This window comes from Hemicordylus capensis, chromosome 2 (genome assembly GCF_027244095.1).
Source record: "Hemicordylus capensis ecotype Gifberg chromosome 2, rHemCap1.1.pri, whole genome shotgun sequence".
In the NCBI taxonomy this organism is placed as follows: Eukaryota; Metazoa; Chordata; class Lepidosauria; order Squamata; family Cordylidae; genus Hemicordylus; species Hemicordylus capensis.
In genome coordinates, this window is record NC_069658.1 from 162,051,001 (window position 1) to 162,056,185 (window position 5,185).

The following is a 5,185-nucleotide window of genomic DNA, read 5'->3' on the forward strand; positions in this document are numbered from 1 at the left end:
AGTCTGGGGAACATACAGACCGGGAATTCGAGTTGTCACAAATTTAAACCCTCTTATTCAAATTTTAAAAACTAAAACAGTATGTATGTTCTTTTAGCTGAAGTGTCTGCCTTTTTGGGGGGGGCTTTCTAAAAAGTTGAAAATCTTCTCTGGAGAGGGATGGGAAAGCTGGCCTCAAATCTATAAACTACGAGAGTGGGTCTGCCCCCCACCCTGTCAACCACTCAATCCCCAAGTGAAAACAATCTGAGCAAAATGTAGTGAGTGACTTTCAATAGCAATTACTTTCACTGCTCCCAAGTATTGAATCATCCAAAATTAGCAGGGCCTTCTAGAAGGATTATGGGTGAGGGCATGCTTGGGATGGCACAGCACCCCCTAGGATTACTGGGGGGACCCCTCAATTTCCTGTGATTCGCTACTAAGAATGTTTCTCCTTATTTCTGCAGGGATGAAGATGAAGAGGGGGCACAGACTGGTAACTGGATGACGAGAGTGCATGCTTCTTCTCAGGGCTCCTCAACCCCCCAGGGAGTGTCTCCTTGGAGACCTGTTTCACTTTGACAATGGAGAGAGATAGGCAGACGTCCATCTGATGGATGAATGGCAGGAGGGCAGGTTCATCCACCTCTATCCTTTGCTGCTGGCACTTGTTGCAGTCAAAAGTGTTGGAGGAGACCAGGGGGCCTGGGTGAGTCACATCTGGATACCCTCCCTTCTAGGAGAAGATGGGGAAAGGGCTGTGGCAGCAGGTAGGCAGGTTTGGTAATTCTCCCTTGGAGGTGGTGCACTTCTGGAAAAGCCCTGCAAGAACCTTTTGCCCACACCCAGCCCCAAGACATCCTCTGGGCCTTGTTCCCCCTGCCTTGGAAAAGAGGAAGCTAAAGAATGCTGGTGTCTTGTTTCCAAAGCATCTCTTTTTTTGACAGTTACATGGGTCAAGATGGAAATGGAGGATCACCTGCAAACAAGGGCAACATTTCCTGGCCAATGAGCTCTGAGATCAGTCCAAAGAGACTCTTTCTTTCTCTAATCCCAGTTTTCTGCCCCTCGGAGCTAGGCCTGCATTCCTCAGATCATAGCTATGCTTCCTGCTTATGGCGTCCAGGCAGATTTTCAAGCCCCACCCCTACCCCCGCACATAGGTCAAAAGGCTGTAACTGGGGGTTGTTGCTTCAGCCAGAGAGCAAATGCATTGTTTAGTCCATGTGAACCTTCAGCTCCCACTCTGCTCAAACGAGAAGCCTCTTTCCTCACAGGTATGGGAGGGCCCATAGTCCAGTAATGGAACAAGTACTTTGCATGCACAAGGTCTTGGGTTGAGTCCTCTTCATCTTCTGTTAAAGGATTTTAGCTAGCTATGAAAAGGCTTCTGCCCAAGAGCAGCTGTCAGCCAGAATAGGGCAAAGTGAGCCAGGGGTATGACTTGGTAGAAGGCAGCTGCATTGGTATGTTCAGCAGATAGAGCCTGGCCATTGCACTCCCTTTTGAAGCATAGTTGGTGAGGGCTGTCTTGCCAGTGCTATGCAATGTATTCCTCTTCATCCCTTGCTTGTTTCCTTGGGTGGACCACCTCACCCACAATCCCAGGCTGCATCCCAGCTGGTTAACCTAGGCAGAAAGGGGAGGCAATTTCTCTCAGGGCTATGGGCCATCTTCATTTCCAGATTCCTGCTTTATTTCCTCTCTTTCAGGTCATCCCAGAAATCCGACCCATGTTGCTCCATGTCCTGGGGGACCCATGTTGCACCATGTTCTGGGGGGCCCTCTGGGGGAAGAGCCCAATGAGGCAACCTTGGTGCCAGGACCCATTCCAGGACTTCATGTCCCCACTGACATTCTGGGGAAAGAGCTCAATGAGGACACTTCAATGCTAGGATCCCTTCCAGAACCTCGTGTCCCCACAGATATTCTGGAGGAAGAGCTCAATGAGGAAATGTTGGTGCCAAGATCCCTTCCAGGAGCTTGCATCACCAATGACATTCTGGGGAAAGAACTCAATGAAGCAACCTCAGTGCCAGGATCCCTTTCAGGACCTCACATTTCCACTGATATTCTGGAGGAAATGCTCAATGAGGAAACCTCAATGCCAGGATCTCTTCCAGGACCTCACGTCCACACTGATATTCTGGAGGGAGAACTCAATGAGGCAACTTCAGTGCCAGGATCCCTTACAGGACCTCACATCACCAATGACATTCTGGGGGAAGAGGCCAATGAGGAAACCTCAGTGCCATGTCCTTCCATCTCCACTGGCACTCCAAAGGAAGCAGCTTTTGTGTCAGAGCCCTTACCAGAGCCTTCCACTGCTGACAATTATCTTGCGCAAGAAGTAGAAATGCTCACAGGATTACAGCATGATTATGTCCAGCGGCGTAAGTATTGTGGCACCTCCGAACCCTTTTGCATAGACACCCAGCACAAAGTTCAGCTGGAGTTTTGATACTCAGCCCAGATGATGGACCAAGCACTAGCACTGCCCCTTTTTGCAAGACACCAGCACTCGGCCTGGTCAGAGCATACAACACTTGTTCCTTTTTGCTCTCTTTGTTGCAGAAATGAGGGTTCGCCGCATTTCCCAGCAGTTCCCTCGTTCTCTCCGGGCCATCAACCTGCAAATTGGACACACACGGACAAGGCTCATCCGCAGTGAAGTTCGGCTGCAACGGTGGGGAAAGGAAGGTACATTCGGAGCATACCCCTGAAGTTGCTGCTGGGCTAAAAATGGCTCTTTTGCTCTCTGTTTCCTTCTCCTGAATGTTGAAATGTTTGATTTGAGTCTGAATCTAAGTTTCGGAGGGGAGGCCTGTGGGTGGGTTGTCAGTGCTTGCTGAAGTGTTCCCTCGTTTTCTGTCTTTCAGGTGACCAAGCTATGATGCCTGTAATTCAGACAGTTTCTCATGGTGAGCAGTGAGGGCAAGTGATGGCGGGTGTGGTAGTATGCCAGCGTTTGCGGCTGACCACCAGTTGCTTCTTCTCTCTTGCAGATGTTCCTGAAGGCCCTGCAGCATATCTCCGCCCCCCTGGGTCCAGTTCATTATTATCTTCTGCCTCGCTGGAAGTTGGCTCCATCCCACCCTCCACCTCCACCTCTTCTTTCCTCCTGCATCCCTCTCCCCCCCTCCTCCTTCCCCACCTCCTCTAGAGCCGGACCTAAGCAATGTAAAAGAAACTCTGCAGAGTTTGATGGATTTGCAGTTCCATCAGCTGAATGACCGTAAGTTTCACAGAGGCAGCACCCCTTTTCCATCCTCATTGTTGTTTTACAATCTAAAACACTTGTAGTCTAAAAACAGAGATGGGCAAGCAATAGAGGAAGGAGAGGGAAGTTGAGATGGGACAAGTGGGGGAACAATGTGTATGTATTTCAGCTGCACCTCCTTAGGACCAGGGAGACCCGGGTTTGAATTCTCATCCAGCCATGAACCTTGCTGGGTGACTTTGGGCCAGTCACTTGTCCCACAGTCTAACTTAACTTTTAGGGTTGTTAGGAGGAAAAAAATAACCATGTATACCTCCCTGAGCTGCTTGGGGAAAAGCAGAATGTGAATACTAAATTCATGAATGCTAATAATATGAATGCTAATATCAGCCCTTTTGAGTTCAAGCTGGGCTGAAACAAGAAACCAAGGAGGATGACATACAATTGTGCTTATCACAATCCTCCTTATAGCATCGTCAATGTACATGGGCAAAAGTTCCGGCCACCAGGAGCATACAGTCTAAAGTTTGGCTTTGGAGAGAGAAGTGAGGAAGAGGAAGAAAGCATAAGGGGCATTCAGTTCAAGCTGATGGAGCTGCCTCTGCTGAGGCATTAAGCCAAAAGCTGCACAGAGGAGGTGGGTTGCATTGGAAGGATAGGAGAGAGACGTGAGCCCACATGAGTGGCGGTACCAGACCCAAGGGTCAGCGAGGGAGAAGAAGAAGAGTAGTTTTAGAGAGCAGGAGACCTCCAGGTGGCTGAAGACAGAAGCTGGAGGAGCAAAAACCAACCTGACGGGGTGCAAGTTGGGAGAGGGGGGAGGATCAGTGCAGAGGGACAGGGTGGGGCAAGGTAGAGATGAGAAGTCTGTGCTGGGCATGGAAAGGGACTAGAAGTCAGTGCAGGGACTGGTATTGTGGAGGACAGGCCCCTTGACCCTGTTTGTTTTCTTTCCTTCAAGGCCAAAGAGACCTCCGCAGCTGCCAGGAATGTTTGCAAAACCTCAAGGCACTGAGGGGACAGCTCTGGAGACTGCGGAGCAGACTGGCAAGGGTGGAAGCCACTATGGGGATCCTGGTTCCTCCAAGGGAGCTGGATGTTGATGAGGAAAAAGAGGAAGACAAAAACCAGACAGTGCTTCATACATAGGTAGCAATAAAATGCTGCATATTTATTTTAAAAATATTAAACATTTGTTTTAATAGGATAGGATGTAGAGATAAAACAGCAATATAACATGCATATTTATTGCTTAAAAATTAAAAAGTTGATTTTAAAGAAAATAAAGTTGTCTTACTTTGAATATTCTTTGGGCAGAGTTGGGTAAAAATGTCTTTGGGTCAAACCCAGCCACAGAAAAGGCTCTATGGCCAGTCCACTTGGGGCCAAGAGATGTTCTGAGAAGTTCAAGAGGTAGCTCAAGATAGACTGCTCCTTGCCAGGAGGCTTATACAGAGCTTGTCTGCCCCAATATGTATGGCTAGGAGGCCTGATTTTGGCCCTGAAGAGGGATCTGCCGCTTGTGGAAGAGGATGGAGTGGTGATGCAGAAGGGGAAGCTTGATTTAGGGCAGGGCTGCACAACACCAGCCCTCCAGCTGCTGTTTGACTACAGTTCCCATCAACCCTGACTATTGGCTAGTGCAACTGGGGACTATGGGAGCTGTAACCTAACCACAGCTGGAAGGCCCAAGTGGTACAGCCCTGGGTTAGGTGAACCACTCAGGGCTGCTGAGTGGCAGGAATAATGGAAACGAGGCCAAGTGTTCCAAATGGGAAGGAGGCCAAACGTTATTCTCCAGCCCCATCATTTTCCACCAAGAGCCAAAGCAGCGGCTGGAGGCTTGGATCCAGGCAAAGAGTCAAGCTGAGTGACTTATTTGGCCCTGGGGGAGCAGCTAGGAGGTGCCCCCCCATTTCCTTTGCAGGAAGAAAAGCCATGGGGGTGGCTCTCTGTAGAGCATGACACTCCCAGTAGAGAACA

General features: G+C 49.4%; 1 long non-coding RNA gene across 1 annotated transcript; it reads left to right on the forward strand.

Moving 5' to 3' along the window:
* Positions 1–3,120: 3,120 nt before the first annotated feature.
* Positions 3,121–4,505, forward strand: LOC128347293 (uncharacterized). Its single transcript, XR_008317487.1, has 2 exons — positions 3,121–3,217; positions 4,164–4,505. It is a non-coding gene; the product is annotated as an uncharacterized LOC128347293 (long non-coding RNA).
* The last annotated feature ends 680 nt before the right edge of the window (positions 4,506–5,185 follow it).